The sequence below is a fragment of the Poecile atricapillus genome, chromosome 4, assembly GCF_030490865.1.
Source record: "Poecile atricapillus isolate bPoeAtr1 chromosome 4, bPoeAtr1.hap1, whole genome shotgun sequence".
Classification (NCBI taxonomy): Eukaryota; Metazoa; Chordata; class Aves; order Passeriformes; family Paridae; genus Poecile; species Poecile atricapillus.
Genome location: NC_081252.1, coordinates 11,861,414 through 11,879,766, shown reverse-complemented (window position 1 = coordinate 11,879,766; position 18,353 = coordinate 11,861,414). Strand labels below are relative to the sequence as shown.

Genomic DNA, 18,353 nt, shown 5'->3' with positions numbered 1-18,353 from the left:
TCTAGAACCCTAGAACCCGCTCTAGAACCCTAGAACCGGTTCTAGAACCCTGGAACCCGCTCTAGAACCTGATCTAGAACCTGATCTAGAACCCTAGAACTTGATCTAGAACACTAGAACCTGATCTAGAACCCGATCTAGAACCCGCTCTAGAACCTGATCTAGAACCCTAGAACCTGATCTAGAACCCTAGAACCTGATCTAGAACCTGATCTAGAACCCGCTCTAGAACCTGATCTAGAACCCTAGAACTTGATCTAGAACCCTAGAACCCGCTCTAGAACCTGATCTAGAACCCTAGAACCTGATCTAGAACCTGATCTAGAACCCTAGAACTTGATCTAGAACCTGATCTAGAACCCGATCTAGAACCCTAGAACCTGATCTAGAACCTGATCTAGAACCCTAGAACTTGATCTAGAACCTGATCTAGAACCCGCTCTAGAACCTGATCTAGAACCCTAGAACTTGATCTAGAAACCTAGAACCTGATCTAGAACCCGCTCTAGAACCCGATCTAGAACCCGATCTAGAACCTGATCTAGAACCCGCTCTAGAACCTGATCTAGAACTCTAGAACTTGATCTAGAACCCTAGAACTTGATCTAGAACCCGATCTAGAACCCGCTCTAGGACCTGATCTAGAACCCTAGAACCTGATCTAGAACCCTAGAACCCGAACCTAGAACCCCGAAGTTCGCCTCTAGAACTTCAAATCTTGAGTCTAGAACCCCAAAATCCGAGTCTGGGACCCCAAATTCCGAGTCTGGGAACCCCGAAACCCCCGAGCCTAGAACCCCAAAACCTAAGTATGGAACCTTGAAAATTCTGTGTCTGGAACCTCAAAATTCTGTGTCTGGAACCCCAGAACTCCGAGTCTAGAACCAAAAAAACGGAGTATGTAACCTGGAAAATTCTGCGTCTAAAAGCCCAAAAATTTGGGATGAGAAGGGTTAGGGTAGGAAGCCAAAACTTTGGGCCTGGAACCCCCAAAATTCGGGCCTGGAACCTTGAAAATTTGGTATGAGAAGGGTTAGGGTAGGAACCCCAAAAATTTGGGCCTGGAACCCCAAAAATTTGGGGTGAGAACCCCAAAAATTTGGGCCTGGAATCCCAAAAAATTTGGGATGAGAAGGGTTAGGGTTCCCTGGAACTCCAAAAATTTGGGACGAGAAGGGTTAGGGTAGAGAACCCCAACAATTTGGGCCTGGAACCCCAAAAATTTTGGCCTGGAACCCCAAAAATTTTGGCCTGGAACCACAAAAATTGAAGATAAGAACCCCCAAAATTTGGGCCTGGAACCCCAAACACTGAAAATAAAAACCCCAAAAATTTGGGCCTGGAATCCCAAAAATTTGGGATGAGAACACCAAAACTGGAACCCCAAAAAATTTGGGATGAGAAGGGTTAGGGTAGGATGCCCAAAAATTTGGGATGAGAACACCAAAAATTTGGGATGAGAACACCAAAAATTTGGGATGAGAAGTGTTAGGGTAGGAACCCCAAAAATTTGGCCCTGGAACCCCAAAAATTTGGGATGAGAACACCAAAAATTTGGGCCTGGAACCCCCAAAATTTGGGCCTGGAACCCCAAAAATTTGGGATGAGAAGGGTAGGGTAGTGTCTTGGAGTTACTTTACCTTTAAGGAAAGTTGGAGTTGCTGGGGACTGCCTGGAGTCTTTCTCATGACCAATTATCGGTCATTGCTGAGAATTGACAGCAGTTTTAGCCATTGAAAAGTGGGATCAACTTGTGAACCTCACCTTAAAGTGTAAAACCAGAACTCTCTTGTTCTCTTTGTTTCCTGGCTGTGAAAGGTAGCAGAGCTCCGGCTGGCCTCCGGTTCCCTGCCCAGGCCGGCCATGCGGGGGCCGGGCTGGGCCTGCCGTTCTCCCGGCCGGGAGATGGGGCCTGCGGGAGCTTGCTCCGGGCCGAGCCGGGCCAGGCCGGTTCCTGGCTTGGCTGCAGGTTTTGCTGGGATGGAATTTACCAGAAAACTGCCGAGTAAAGAAGGAGAGAAGCTCTGGGCCTGCAGTGAGCAGAGACGGTGACCACGCTCTCCAGAGCAGCTATGAGGAACTTTCCATCACAAATGGCTCCAGCTCCTGTTCAGCAGAGATCACCGAACCATCTACAAAAGCTTGGGCAGGATTTTAACTCTTTCTTATCCAGATGAGACTTGCGGATTAATCTTTTTATCCAGAGACAGAAAAGGAGAGTGATCAACATGAAAAGAGACTTTATAAACTACTAGTGGCAAGAAAGAAAAAAAGCTTCACGAAAGGTAGAGAATTAAGGAGATGCTTTAATTACGCTGAAATATCTTTCTGTTAAAACTATGGAGATGGACAATGAAGTCCTGAAAAGAACTCCTTTAATTCATGACAGAGTATGGGGAGGAATAGAGTGTTCAAAGTGTAAATTTGAGTAAAAAGTAGAGTAATTATGGTATAGTGAAGTGCTGGGAGATTTGAAGCCTTGAGAGGCAATGAGAAAACTGTCTTCTAGTGAAGCTCACAGAAACAGATAAAGAATACTTTTTGCCTTTGAATAACTTATCCTTAAAAATGCTATCCCCAAACTCATGACCCATAACACATTTCAGAGTGATGTGAAATGGGAGGGGTGGGCTCTGATAACAGCAGCTCTGGGCAGCTGATATCCGAGAAACGGAAAACTATAACAAAAATAGTTTTCTTGTGAGAAACTCCATAAATTAACAGAAAGGAACTTCTGTTTCTCTACAGAGACTGAAGAAAAGACTGTAGAAAGAATTGGAACTGTTTAAACCATCCAAGTTCTAAAGTTTCTGTCTCTGTTGTCATGTGAACAAAAGAAGTGGGCAGTAAGAAATGAAAAGGTTTTTCTGGAAGTTTATTCTGGTGTTCCTATAATTGTAGTTTGTCAATAAACTTTCTTTATTCCTTTTAAAAAATTTATGCCTGGTTTACTCTTGTTTCAATCCATATCTCACAGCAAGAAATAAGTAATTCTTTTTTCCCCCTTTTTTGTTAATTACTGGTTTAAAACCACGACAGGTAGAGAACCCCAAAAATTTGGGCATGGAACCCCAAAAATTTGGGATGAGAAGGGTTCGGGTAGGAATCCCAAAAATTTGGGCCTGGAACCCCAAAACAGAGTCTAGAACCCCAAAAACTAGAGAAGGGTGGAAGGGGGGAGGGAGGGAAGGGAAGGGAGGGAAGGGAGGGAAGGGAGGGAGGGAGGGAGGGAGGGAGGGAGGGAGGGAGGGAGGGAGGGAAGGAAGGAAGGAAGGAAGGAAGGAAGGAAGGAAGGAAGGAAGGAAGGAAGGAAGGAAGGAAGGAAGGAAGGAAGGAAGGAAGGAAGGAAGGAAGGAAGGAAGGAAGGAAGGAAGGAAGGAAGGAAGGAAGGAAGGAAGGAAGGAAGGAAGGAAGGAAGGAAGGAAGGAAGGAAGGAAGGAAGGAAGGAAGGAAGGAAGGAAGGAAGGAAGGAAGGAAGGAAGGAAGGAAGGAAGGAAGGAAGGAAGGAAGGAAGGAAGGAAGGAAGGAAGGAAGGAAGGAAGGAAGGAAGGAAGGAAGGAAGGAAGGAAGGAAGGAAGGAAGGAAGGAAGGAAGGAAGGAAGGAAGGAAGGAAGGAAGGAAGGAAGGAAGGAAGGAAGGAAGGAAGGAAGGAAGGAAGGAAGGAAGGAAGGAAGGAAGGAAGGAAGGAAGGAAGGAAGGAAGGAAGGTTCATGTCCCAAATACCTAAAATACAAACCCTGAAAAATTCACACTGTGTAAGGATAGACATTTACAAAATAAATACTTGATAAAAGAGCATTTCTTCACTTGCAGCAAGGAATAGTAAAATTTTAAATACCTATATCTCTACATTTTCACCAGTTACTATGATAGGGAAAATACTATGTTACTATGTAGCTTTTTTTCCTTCCTGAGCACCAGTGTTCTTTAACATTAGAAGCATCTGTAAGTTTTAAAGGAGGAGGAATCCAGGACAGAGTCATGGGGGAAACTCATCTTCCATGTCAAGCAGATCTTTATGCCAGATCAGGGATCAGACACACAAACAGTGGAGATTACTTATAGCAAAAAATGACATCTCTGGAGGAACCCCTCCTTGCTTCATGTCGTGGTTTTGAACCAGTAATTAACAAAAAGGGGAAAAAAGAATTATTTCTCTCTTGCTGTGAGATATGGATTAAGATAAGAGCAAACCAGGCATAAAACTTAAAAGAAATAAAGAAAAGTTTATTGACAAACTACAAGAATAAGAACACCAGAATAAACTTTTAGAAAAACCTTTTCATTTCTCACTGCTCACTATTCTTTCGTTCACATGACAACAGAGACAAAAACTTTATAATTTTGATGGTTTAAACAGTTCTAATTCTTTTTATAGTCTTTTCCTCAGTTTCTGTAGAGAAACAGAAGCTCCTTTCTGTTAATTTATGGAGTTTCTCACAAGAAAGCTATTTTGTTATAGTTTTCTGTCTCCTTGATATCAGCTGCTCAGAGCTGCTGCTATCAAAGCTCACTCCTCCCATTCCACATCACTCTGAAATGTGTTATGGGTTATAAGTTTGGGGATAGCATTTTTAAGGATAAGTTATTCAAAGGCAAAAAGTATTTTTTATCTGTTTCTATGCGCTTCACTAGAAAACAGTTTTCTCATTGCCTCTCAAGGCTTCAAATCTCTCAGCACTTCACTATACCACAATTACTCTGCTTTTTACTCAAATTTACACTTTGAACACTCTATTCCTCCCCATACTCTATTATGAATTAAAGGAGTTCTTTTCAGGACTTCATTGTCCATCTTCATAGTTTTAACAGAAAGATATTTCAGCTTAATTAAAGCATCTTCTTAATTCTCTACCTTTCTTGAAGTCTCTTTTCTTTCTTGCCACTAGTAGTTTATAAAGTCTCTTTTCATGTTGATCACTCTCTTTTTTTCTCTTTGGATAAAAAGATTAATCCACAAGTCTCATCTGGATAAGAAAGAGTTAAAATCTTGCCCAAGCTTTTGTAGATGGTTCGGTGATCTCTGCTGAACAGGAGCTGGAGCCGTCTGCAATGGAAAGTTCTTTATAGCTGCTTTAGAGAGCGTGGCCTCTGTCTCTGCTTGCTGCAGGCTCAGAGCTTCTCTCCTTCTTCACTCGGCAGTTTTCTAGTGAATGTAGTTACAGCAAAACCTCCAGCCGAGCCAGAGATCGGGCCGGGCCCGGCCCAGCCCGACCTGGCCCAGGGCAAGCCTCATCTCCCGGCCGGGAGACGAGAGACGCGGCGGGCCCGGCCCGGCCCCCGCCCAGCCGCATGGCCTGGGCAGGGAACCAGAGGCCAGCCGGAGCTCCGCCACCCTTCACAGTCAGGAAACAAAGAAAAAACCACAGACTTCTGGGTGTACACTTTAAGGTGGGGTTCACAAGTTGATTTTACTTTTCAATGGCTAAAACTGCTGTCAATTCTCAGCAATGACTGATAATTGGTCAGGAGAAAAGTCTCCCAGGAGTCCCCAGCAACTCCAACTTTCCTTAAAGGTAAACTAACCCCATGACAATTCAGAAGACCTAATTTCAATCTATAGCCAGAGCCCGTCTAGGTGATTAAGATAAATGATGTACCAGCCTTCAAATATTTTGTGAAAAGTTAGATTTCATATTAAGGCTTACACCATGGTTAAACACAGAGATTTTATTGAGCCAAGAATTCCAATAATACAGGTATAATATTGAACCTGACATATACATTAGCTTTGTGTTATTGATGCTGTGGCTCCTATTTCTTTGCACCTTGAATGTAATGTGAATATCAAATATAAATTCAGCTGGCATCAAGTTTTGCAAATTGAGCTCAAGTTAAAAATCTAAATCTTAATTTATTTCTCTGGGTTTCCTATCTTTGTGAATAAGGCAGACTGGTCTTCAGAAAAACATTACATAGGAAAGTGGCTGTACTAACAATCTTTTTAGAGGCAAGAAAGGCAGCCTCATTTTACTCACGCTTCCCCAAACATGTATGGAAGCTCCTGTAATTCATAATAATCAAAATGTGATTAAAATATGTCATGTTCCTTTTAAATTCTATTTCTGTTTCAAATGGAGGCAGCAATAGAGGTAAAACCAATTTTTGTTCTAAGTTGTGTGTACCTGGAGAAGATGGAGAAATTCAGCATATGATGCATATGGATGGAAACAGAACTCCTACCACAGCCTAATAAAGAGAAATGCAGGATATCAAATGTATCCTATATACATATATATGTACATATATATGTGAGTGTGCATGCATAAAATTAGACATATAACTACATAGAACTACATGAACTCCTGTACAGGTTTTCCCTTTTTCAGGTCTTCTCCATGTAGTGGGTAACAATTAAAAAAAAAAAAAATCTAAATCAAAAAAATAAAATAAAATAAAGTAAAATAAAATAAAATAAAATAAAATAAAATAAAATAAAATAAAATAAAATAAAATAAAATAATAACATAAAGTAAAATTGTCCTTATGTATGCCTGACATTGTGAGATCCTAAATTTGCTAGGTATAATATTGATAGTGAAGAAAGTTGGTTCCCTGGTGTCCTTGGTACTAAAGTAATAATAGTAACCTCACAAGGTTTCACATAACACTTTTTCTAGTCCTAAGTCTGTATGGTGTCACCTTTGGGTTATTAGTAAAAGCCCAGAAGTAAAAAATAACCTGTTTATTTAAGCCCCAGAAGTGCAAAGAAGTCCATTGTTATGAATAAGAATGCATGTATAATGTCAGAATCATCTTCACAAACACTGAGGGCATGTTTATTTAAAAAAATCTTCTCCCCTAAAAAGTCTAAAGGCCACAGCTATGTTTCATACCCACTCTACCTAAAACATCAAGGTGTGCATATTGCACCCAAGTGAGGAGCCCTTAAGTTCTCTGGGGCAAGAAAGCTTCACAATTTCAGAATTCTTTCTCAAAGGCATCTCCAAACACTACCAGTTTAATAGGGAGTAGAGTCCTAGGGTCCTGGACACCTAAAATGCCTCATTCTTTGTAGATACAACAATGATTTATTAAAATTACACTGAGTATTGGAAATTGATATTAAACTCTTTAACAGAGCAAAAATTTGCCTGCACTTACATTTTTCCTAACATGCTTGATTCCCCTTTGGGTTTTTATTGTTAAAAAAACAGATTAAAACTTTATCCATGTAATTTACTTGTTCTTTCATAGGCTATATTTTCCAAATGCAATCATTGTTCACACTCAGGTTTTACAAAAATCTACCTACCAATTGAAACAAGCATGTGTTTCAAGCACATACTTACAAGTATTCTTCATTTTTCCTATGTGCTTCTCCCTTGGGATTAAAGGTTCATTCATTAAGTGAAGTTTTCTATTATGCAAGAGTGGGATATGTTAGCTTTTTGTACTACAAAAATTAAAATTCCTTTCTCATTGCAGTCTGTAACCTGATGTGTTTGCAAATACCGCGTCACTCTTCCATGCACATTCCTGGTCTCCTGTTGACAGTCATATTTACTTCCACTTACACATCTTCAGTCATACTCATTCACACTGAATCAGGCTTTGTGCTTGCCTGATCACACTGAATGAAAGCCTTTCTTTGCCTTTTAGACTTTTTTTTTATTCATTATCATTGGTGTTTCTTTATTCGTATTCTCTGCTTCACACATCCATCCTGCATTACCTCAAGGCATTTTCGCCCTTAACAATTTCAGACATGATTAAGAAAAAAAAAAAAAAAAATAGAGAGAATCTGTGAAACTAATATCTTTAAGGAAGAGGTCCACTTTCTGGATTTTCTTCTTTCTTGAGAAGAAAGATGGAATATTTTAGCTACCTGGGAAATGCATGGAAAAGTACTACAGTGGGGAGTTTGTTATGCTGCTCACCAAGGGCTCTTATAATGAATAATTCACCTCCAAGGATGTATTGACTGAGTTGGTCCACTCACAGTATAGTGCTTTACTGAGTGTGGGTAAGAATGACAAAGACTAACACCCAGATCTGTAATCAAGGTTATTCACTCTCATCTGAACTGTTCTGCCTCTGGATATCAACAGCGACACATGTGGGGCTGCTGTGGCACTCAGAGAAATGTTTCTGAAGTGATGCAAGAACAGGGCAAGCTCACAGTGTAGTCTTGAGGCAGCACTGTTTTTATAGCTCATCTGTTATGTCAGAAATTAGAGATGCTAAAAATTAACCACCTCTAAGTGAGGCTTATGGATATCCAATATGAGGACTTCTCTGCATCCTTGGATCTGTGAATTTGAATTACAAGTTCCTTAATTTGAATCCTAGGCTTATCTTTGATAAATTGAGGAAAACCAATACAGCACTGCGTGAATGTCTATCACCTATAGATGTTTTTAATAAACTAGACTTTGATCCACTCATCCATTCACCGTTCAGTAACACCGGGTTTAAAGGGCAACATGAACCCTTCTGTTTGCCTATCAAAGACCTATTAGTATAGAGCTTAGATCTGAAAATTGTAACACCTGTACTTTATAATTTAGGCGTGGAAAGCCATGGCTATCTCATTTTCCATTCCATTTTCCTGGTAGGTCATGATAATGCAGCTGCTGCAGGGTAACTGATGCAGCACTCCCAGAGTCTGGGGCCCAGGTGGAGAAACTTGTGCTTTAGTACATCCAAGAATGTCTGTGACTCAGTATTCTTGCTGAAATTATAAACAGTGAATGCACACAAATACACCTCTCCCCTCACTCCTCCCCACTGAGTGCAGGGGTTATTTGTGAACATGTGGAACTTTCTGTAAATCTTTTGATAGCTTTATTCCAATGTAACTTACTCTAGAATTTAGGATGGACTGAATTTTCTATTCAGATGGGTATTTTTCAGTCCTCAGCTGACAGAAGGGGGATGAGGGTATTGACTTTTGTGGCATTAAATATGAGTGCAATGGTGTAAATGATCTGGTTCATAGAATTCTCTGTATTCTGTTGGTGTGCTCATCATAATTTTCTAGCAAATATTCATTAAGATTGGTTAACATATCCTCATCTCAAATCCTCTGAAGTAAGAAAGTTTGATCCCTACCTCACACAAGTTTCTCTAAATATTTTTCAAATTGTTGCAGTCTCAAATCCAAAACACTCTGTCATTCTCCATCTCCAGTATTTTTTGATGTCTTATTGTTCTGCCTTCCACCCTTACTTTTCTGCAATACAGTGGTTTATCTTTTACTCCTCTCTTGTTAATCTGATAGTTGGGAATATACTATGCTATTGAAAAGGAATAAATCTATAAACATTTATTTAATTTCTTCATTTATCAGATGTTAAATGCTGTATCAGTATTGTTTAGACTCTATTTATTATAAATTGATTAAGCATTTCACTAGGTCATCCACTGTGAGCATTTTAGTAAAAAACATATCTGAGAGCTGAAGGTTATGTTTCATTAACATTCAACACATTAATTCACAGACTATCTAACTATGGAATCTAAATGAGATTCCTACTTATAAATAGGTGCAAACAGGCTGCAATTAATAGACAGATATAAATATACACATATATGTTTATGGCATTAACACAAGAGTAAACATAGATTATATAATATTATATATATATATATATATATATATATATATATATATATATATACATATGCATGATTTCTTTTTGGACCATTATATGTATTTGCAATATAGTTTTACATGTGGGATATGAATAAAATGAAATACATGAAACTCTATATATTTACAAATTATATATACCACATAGACACATGTGTGTATGTACATACATGTGTAGCTACATATGTATGCATATATACACAAAATGAATCTACCTGCATGTATTCATACATTCTAAAATGAACATCTTTTTTTTATCATTGTGAGTTAGGATTTATAGTGATAATGTTGACAGACCCTTAACAAATAAAACATGACAAGCATTGAAGTTTTGGGCAATTACAGTACACCTCAGGTGGTGTTAGCTGGCACTAAGCCAGTGACTATAATCATACAAGAACTCAAAAAATCTCCCTGTGATGTTTTATTTTTGAGTTCCTTCTTGCTCTTCTCAAATGCTGCATGATACACAAAGATAAGACAGAGAAATGGTTCTTTCCAAACTTACTGGGGGTATATCATGGGAATGGCATCAATGTCAAAGAGTCCAAAGTGCTCAAAGGTCTTCTGAGCTGTAAGTTTTTTAATTACCTACAGCAGGATTAATTGATGTCACTGTAGTTTATGCATTTTTCACTGTGACCTCTGCAACAGACTGGATCGTCTTGAAATGATTTTATTTCTTTACAGGCAAAAGTAAATTCAGGCAAGACTTGGAAGTGCTCTTTTTATCGGATGAAAACATCTGTGAAGTTAGCAGCAATCAGGCACAATTTCTATAAATGCCCCTGTCGTTCCTGTTTACAGATGACTGATCACTGCACTTTCTTAGGTAAACAGCTGGATTCTAAAATCCAGCCATAATCATGTGTATAAAACACACTGAGGAATTTGTGTATTAGGACAAGGCCAAGGAAGGTATCAACCAAATTAATTAGTAAGTGCCAATTTCTTTGCTTGGTAATTAATACCTAATGAATTCCTCATAGTTGTTTCCTTTAAAGCCAATTAAAGGCTTGAACAGATCTTCCATGTTTAATAAACTTGTAAAAATTACTAATTTATATCATATGCATTTGTTTATTAATTACCAACCAGCTGTTCTTATCACCAATTTTTATTAAACCTTTTAACAATAATTCAGTACTTAAAATGCATGATTTTGAAAACTTGTTTTTATTTATCTGTTTTTCTTATTTTGAACAATTTTATTTACTATTAGTGATTTTTCAACACACATGGAATTCAATTTTAGCTGCTGGTAATAACTTACACTGGACTTGAAAATCTATTGTCCTGCAGTGTAATTATTTTGTTATTTGTAAAATATTAATATTTGATTAAATGTAGGACACAGGCTTCAAAGTCCTTGTTTCTGATGGGACAGTAACCGTGCTTACCCACATTTTCCAAGCCATTTGATGCATATGAAAAAATATTAATCTGATCCACTTACACTTTCAAATGCAAAATTAATGATAAAATCAAAACAATGAGACTTAATTTATTTCTACTTCTTTGGATCATCTCATTGTTATGGTAACCAGAAAAAAAAATCAATATAGATTCATACAGTAGATAATAAATATATTTGCCTTAGAACTAACATTTTAAAAGTTATTCTAAGAAAGAAATAGATGTGCAAAGCCTGAAAATGCATACAAAATAATGATATGTATTACGGGAGATACATGATCATAAAATCAAGCACTAGAGAATGCACATTTACTCTTTTCAGAATAAAAACCTCTTCTAGAACTAAAAATTAATATGCAAGATGTTCTACTTTTTGTACTTTCTGAAGGTAAGAGAGTTTTCTGTGGATACTCTCAAATTAAAAAATAAGAGTGAAACAGGTCAGCTCAGGCTCCTATTTTAGTAAAATCAAATGACTTTGGCTGTGCGTTTTCCTCTTGCTGGACCATCAGTGCTGTGCGGTCGGCGATCCATCCTCTGGAGTCAGGATCACTAACAGGAGCCCATCAGGTCACGGACAATCTGTTTGCAGCGAGGTTCAGTGCTGGGAACTAACCTGAGCTGACACAGGAACAGCTGCAGGTCCCAACAAGGGGATGGCAGGCACAGACCGTCTCCAGCACGGACCAAAACCACAGACTTCGCGTGTTTCCGATCAGATGGCGCATTATTCCCCTCCTACAGACATGCAGGAAAACAAGGAGCCACACACACTGGAAAGAGATACAGGAGGGAGGGGTGGCTGGCAGAAGTTAGAGTTAAATAACAATCCAAGTCAGCATTATTTTTCTTCAGTTTTCCTGGCTGAACTGTGCGATGCAAAAAGACTAATTGAGTTAATGCACTGTCCCCAGGATATTTTGGATACTGCAGATGCCAAAGTTTGTCCTTCATTATACAATTAAGGATTTCAAGGATGTGTCTTATGTTACAGCAACTATCCTTATTAGGTTTTCAAATCTAACATTCTTAAAAAACTGAATTTTTTGTAAATCTGTGGCTGAAGGAGATGTGTTGTTGAATTTAATTGCCAGGATTAAATACATGTTGAGTATCACAGAAGCAGAATAACCATGGCCTGAAAAACAGTTCACTTTGCAAACTCAAATCCTCAAATTTCACTGAAATATCTCTCCTTCCAGTTTTTCAAGTTTATGTCTCATTTTCTTCAAACAATATTGTTGCACTCTGACTATAGATTTCTATAGCTCTAAGAATTATGTATATAATCTAAGTTAGGACATTGTATTGCCAGTGAAAAGATATAGGAACCTTCAGGAGAAAATTTGTCTTATCCACCTTTAAAAAGGTTATTTTTAAGTGACACTTACCCCTTCCAGTCTTGATCACTCTCAACTTTTCTTTGTTATGTATGCAAATTAGACCAGCCTAGATGAAAGCCTCAGTGAACAATATTTAACCTTCAGACATTTGAGATCAGATGAGTCACTTCTCACTTGGTCCCTTTCTGTTTGTAAAGGAGAAGGACTGGGCTTTTGTCAATACCGGTTCAAGCAGTGGCTGTGCATGGAGCTCATGGACTCACTGGTCTTTGTGGATGGTTGCCTCCTCCTCCTCCTCCCCCTCCTCCCCCTCCTCCTCCTTCTCCTCCTCCTCCTCCTCCTCCTCGATGTGATGCCTGGCTGGAGAGGGTTCCCCAGGTGCCAATGTAAATAAGTTCTTTATTAGCAAGCTCTGGTTCTGCTGGACTAATGGCAGAAGGAATCAAAAAGGACAAGTGTCACATTCTTCATTTCTTCTATCATTTGAACAGGACAAGAGGGCAGAGAGGTTATGAAGGGCAGAGGGGTTAGGAAGAACAGACTTCTGCATCCCTCTGATCATCCCAGAGCACACAGATAGAGGTTTTCTCTATACATGTGGAACAACTCAGAGAAGGGAGGGTAGAAAGGACAATTTTTCGTTATCTTCTAGTGTTTTAAAACTTAGTGCAAATATAGGTCCTTGTTTTTAATATATTGTCACTAAATAAAAAATGAAGAATATCTATCAAGGCAGCTTTCAACCTAACCTAGATAGTATAACAGGTACTGATTGTACATATTGAAATAAAGATTGATGGAGCAAAAGGATTAATAATTTTCCTGTAATTTGTTTCTATTTTCCATGTATTTTTTTCCCAATATCATTCTACAGTGTGTGTCTGACATTTCAAGAAAAGTGGGATTATTTAAAGCAGGATTTTGTTTTGTTTTATGTTTTGTAACAAAACTCACAACTACTGTTCTGGGTGTTTCATGGGAAATTGGTGTAAATCCATTAGAAGGCACACTGTATCCTGCGGTGGGTAGAGGTCTAACAAATCCAGTTCTTAGCTTGCCACTTTAGGGAAGCCTTACTTTACAAGTTAATCAGTGAGCAATGAAAGCAGCAATGAGCCGTAGGCTGACAGCAATAGGACCTCAGAGCTTTTTACATGCTTTCACTAATCAAAAGGAGTCAATTATTTTTCAAGTTGTGCAACATATCTAATGGGCTGCCTGAAAGTTGTGGAGACTGAGAGAAGCGTAAAATTAATCAAAATCCTGTTTTTAAAAAGGGACAAAGGATGTGTTTGGTTTTTTTTTCTTGAGTGATGGAGCTCAAAAGAATCTCTATTTTTTAGAGCTGTGAGTTAGGGAAAATATGTTGCCAGTTATTACACACAAAACCCCTCAAGTTCATTCTTTTCTTGGTCTCTGTAGCCCATTGACTAAACTGTGAAGGAAAAGCACTCTGGTGTTACATCTCCTGATTGTCCAGACTGAGGACATCCAGACAGGCTCGGGCATCACAGTTCCTTCCATACCAGGCAACAAAGAGCAGGTTTAAGCACAGATCTTGTCTCAGGTAGGAGTTAAGGTACAAAACTCTTGGAGCTGTAAGCTGAGGAGAGCGTTTTGATCCTCCAACTTAGAGTCTAATCTCCACAGTCATTCAGGGGCAGTTCAGAAACGTGGGAATGCCAAAAATCATCAGTGTTTCTTGCCTGGTGTCAATCCAAATTACAGGCTGGCATTTCAGGAGCTCACTGGAGACTACACATGGTTTTGTCTGGGTTTCTCACACACATGCAGACACACAAAATGTAAGAAGACTAAAGAAGGCACTCATTTATTATGTAATCTTCCTTATAATTTTTATTGGCAAAATAAATCACAAAACATAGAACAATGTCATCTTCTCTTAAAAATGTGGTTTGAGATCCAGCACTTCAGCTTTGATCAACATGAGGGGTATGTCTCCTGAGCATTAGTAGGTATATAAAAATAAGAGCACTGTAATGAAAGAATTTGCAAACTTCAACAATTTTTGTAACAACAGAAGACATATTTTTTCCAAATTACTTGCCATTTGCTATAAGTACCTGACCTTTTTTTAACATTTTAAATAGCAAAGACTTTTTCCCCCCTCAGTTAAATACAATCTTCTCCCTTGAAATTACGTCCATAATGATCACAGCAGAATTCATCATCATAACAAACAAAGCTGGAAAGCACGGTTGTACAGTAAAAAGTTAAATAGGTTAAAGATCTCTTGACCATTTAATATCTTTGTTATTTTGTCCAGCATATTTTTAACTCAAATTCTTTTTGATTACACAGGGGATTTTACAGCACAGTATTTCTGCAAAGCTCTGCAGAGCTCTAAGATGAAATATATTTTATGTAAGAATATTGAATATGAGACACAGTGAAAAATAAATCACTGTCTCCTTATTTTATCTCTTTTTCCCCATCTACCCTATTCAATTCAAGGTTTTTTTTTTCTCTTCTCTATCAGGTTTGTTTCTTGCAGCAGTATAAGTCTGTATGAAGTTGGGTATTCCAACTTTTGTCAAAAAGAGCATGCTATAAGCTTCAAATTCTGATTCTTGCTTACACCACAAGAGTCGAGTGCCCTCTTAATTTGCATTGTGCTTTTAGTATGGCTTTGATTTGTCACCTGTCTACCTTCAGTGCAGTAAATTTTTTGCCTAATATTTCTTTTAGGCTATTTTAAACTTTTAATGAATGTATTATTACAAGGCAATGAGGTTTTCAATGGCACGATGACGGCGTGATGGGTCTAGAGAGACTTGTAGATTCAGTGGTTTGGTAATGAAATTGTTTTCCTGTGTCACTGGACTAGAAAAAGAGTTCAGGTTTCAAATTAAGCCTTTAGCAAAGGCTACCTAATGATACACTTACCAAGCAATGAAGCAGATGAAAAAAATATTTAGTTTCCCCCGTGCATTGAAAAAGAAAACATCTCACACCACCAGCCTTGCTGCTGCCCCGTGGGATTAGACAGTCCTGTGCCTAATGAAAAGGTGAGGCAGGTGTCTAGACTGCTGCCTTGTTATTTTCCAATTGCTCAGGGGTTTTTCATTTTTCAGGAGAGGAACACGCCCTTTCTCAGACTATAAGAAATTAAAACAAACTAACTGAACCTGCAAAATGCAAGACAGTTTCTGTGGCAATGATCTGCCTTTGGCAGCTCTCAGGACCTGTCTTTTCCTCCCCAGAATTATTTACTCTTCCAGCAGCAAAGGTAGCAGAGGTGAGGCACTGTGCAAGTTGCACAGTGATCACTCATGGTATTAAGTGTAAAAAGACAAGTGTAGGAAAAGTTGTTTATGCAAGAAAAGAGGAAAAATAAAAGATTAAAACAGAATTCAGGAGCTGATATTAATTAGTTAGTTCATAAAGAACTGATAAATTTATAAACACCATTTCTCGGTGTTACTGGTTGGAAGCATTATGTTTATAGTTTCCTACATTAAAAAGAATGTTGGGCAGAGTCAGTTTCCTGCTTTGCCCACTTCCTGATTGATTAAAACACACAAAATCTGTGTTTTTGTCCGTGCTGGAGACGGTCTGTGCCTGCCATCCCCTTGTTGGGACCTGCAGCTGTTCCTGTGTCAGCTCAGGTTAGTTCCCAGCACTGAACCTCGCTGCAAACAGATTGTCCATGACCTGATGGGCTCCTGTTAGTGATCCTGCCTCCAGAGGAGAAATTGCTGGGCTACTGCCTTTTTCTCTTTTGGGTAGGGCTGCAAACAACACAGGCATTGTCAAATTCAGTCTGATAAATCCAGCACTCTGAGCCAAACTTATTTTAATTATATAATATTAAACTTATTATAACTATATAATATTTAATATTATATTTATTATCTATTATATATAAATATATACTATACATTAAATTTTCTAGATATGATATGATATGATATGATATGATATGATATGATATGATATTAGTATCATTATAAGTCTTTAGTTATTTAGAGCTGCTTCTGGTACCTTTTAGAGATATGATAAATTAAATTTCATTGATGCCTTCTAACAAGTAGGAGTCTAATTAATGTATAATACCTGAGCCTAAAACAATAATGATAGTAATTATAAAAACACTCCACATAAACATGTAACTTTTAATCTTTACAAAGCCATCCTCATTAAATAACAATTGGCTATTTAGGAAATTGCAGAGTTATTTGGTGAAACAATATGAAAAACACTGTGGCAATTTCAAAGTACCTCTACATTTAATTTTTTTTTTCAGAGTAGCACACTGGAAGTTATCTGGAGAAGAGGTGAATTCCTCATTCCCTTCACACATTCACCAACAGACCATAAAGTGACAAATAATGGCATGACCTTGATAACTGGTTGATTGAGCATCATCTTTCCAAAGACATTTAGCTCAGTATTTCATATCGCACTAGTGGGACCTTTGGTTACTAGAGATACATATTTCAAAAGCTATTAGAAACTCTAGAAGAAGAGAAGAAATCCTACTAGCCATGATAGCTATGGGTAAAGGATCAACTTTTTGAACATGGTTTTTGTAATAGGGGAGTACAAAGTCCTGACTGATGCACTAGAACAAGGAAGATTTATGAATCAAACGATTGAAAAGTCCAGTTCTAATTTTTCAAAGTATTTAGGTGCCTATGAAAGTATTTTTATAACTACCTAGTGGCATCAATCCAAACCTTTCAGTCTCAAATCTCCTTTGAATTGTGTGTAATTAGTGTAAGATTGTTGTCTGGGATGCTCAATGATCAAAGGGCTCTCTAAATTCACGGTGAGGAAAGGAATGTGGTGTGTGAGATACTGGAGAGTCCTATCCTCACTGACTCGAAAGAAAAATCAGCTGAATGGCTCAGTGCAGCCATGGATCCAGAGACAAGTGTGGTAGGTGAGAGTGATGCAGCTCTTTATCCACTGGCATTAGTCCGGGATGTGTTTTTAAATTTAAAAAGTGGTATTGAGGCTTCTACTGGTTGCAGTTAGGAATGCATATCCTCTGCATGAAACACCTCCTCCTCATAGAGCAAAAAGGCATTGTGAATATCCTTTTGTTATTTTCTTTATTTAACATTCTCTTAAGCTAATGAGATATGCTCAATATTCCCTCTTTGGGTCTACTTAATTTTGACAAAGTTAAAGGAAAAAGAAATACATGAAGAGTGCTGCTAAGAATAGAAAACAACTTTCTGATAACTCCTCTCACAGGTTTGAATGCAGATGTATTATACACACATAAATAGGTACGACATTCATCCATAGCTCTTTGAAGCTTGTTGCCAGAGGAGAATTTGTTACACGCAGATGTTTCATTCTGATCCCTGGTGTTTCATCAAGCCACATTGTCTTTGGAGATATAGTTGTGATTTTTCACAGAAAATTTAATTACTGTGACTATTCCAGCCTGGATTGAAAAATTAATTATAGGAGAAAATTATATATTGGTATTTAGTATAATTTTTGATGTTTCAAGACCTGGAGAGAGACTGAAAAGGACTTGAAAGCTGTGTGCACAAGTCCTTGGTTGAGCTGGTTCCAGACCTGAGAGACTGATTTCTATCTTGGACCTATTATCTTTGAAGAATATTCACATTGCTTTTGGCATTTTGTTTATCAGATTGCTTCAGGCAAAATTAGATTACCGACCTCATCAGTTGGAGTTTTGTTTTATTCTCAATAGAAAGCAGTTAGGTCCAACTCACATAAAGGATTGGCAATGAAATTGGCACTGGGAGGATTTTATATTTCATTTGTTTGAGAGGTTCTTTTTATTATTTTCCTTTTATTTCTTAGGTGAAAGTTTTTTTACTGAGCTATGGGATCTGAGTGAAAATTGAAAGCTGAGTTAAACAGGGATGAAACAATTCAGCTATTTCCTCAGAAAGAGGAGAGGGAAAATGTGCAGTTATTTCCCTTACTGTCCATTAATCTGCTGTTGAAGTTTGTGTCTCTGAAAGAATACTGATTGTTTTATAAATACTTCA

The 18,353-nt window shown here is 38.1% G+C and overlaps 1 long non-coding RNA gene across 4 annotated transcripts in view; it reads left to right on the top strand.

Moving 5' to 3' along the window:
- LOC131579349 (uncharacterized) overlaps positions 1-18,353 on the top strand; it is a 70,775-nt gene that overhangs the window by 10,321 nt on the left and 42,101 nt on the right. Inside the window, exon 4 of one of the 4 annotated variants that reach the window (XR_009277682.1) lies at positions 10,286-10,587. The exons of 2 other annotated variants lie outside the window; for them this stretch is intronic. This is a non-coding gene — a long non-coding RNA (uncharacterized LOC131579349). Of the gene's footprint in view, positions 1-1,818; positions 2,881-10,285; positions 10,588-18,353 lie in introns of those variants that run through there. One more of the 4 variants, XR_009277684.1, reaches the window with a different exon arrangement.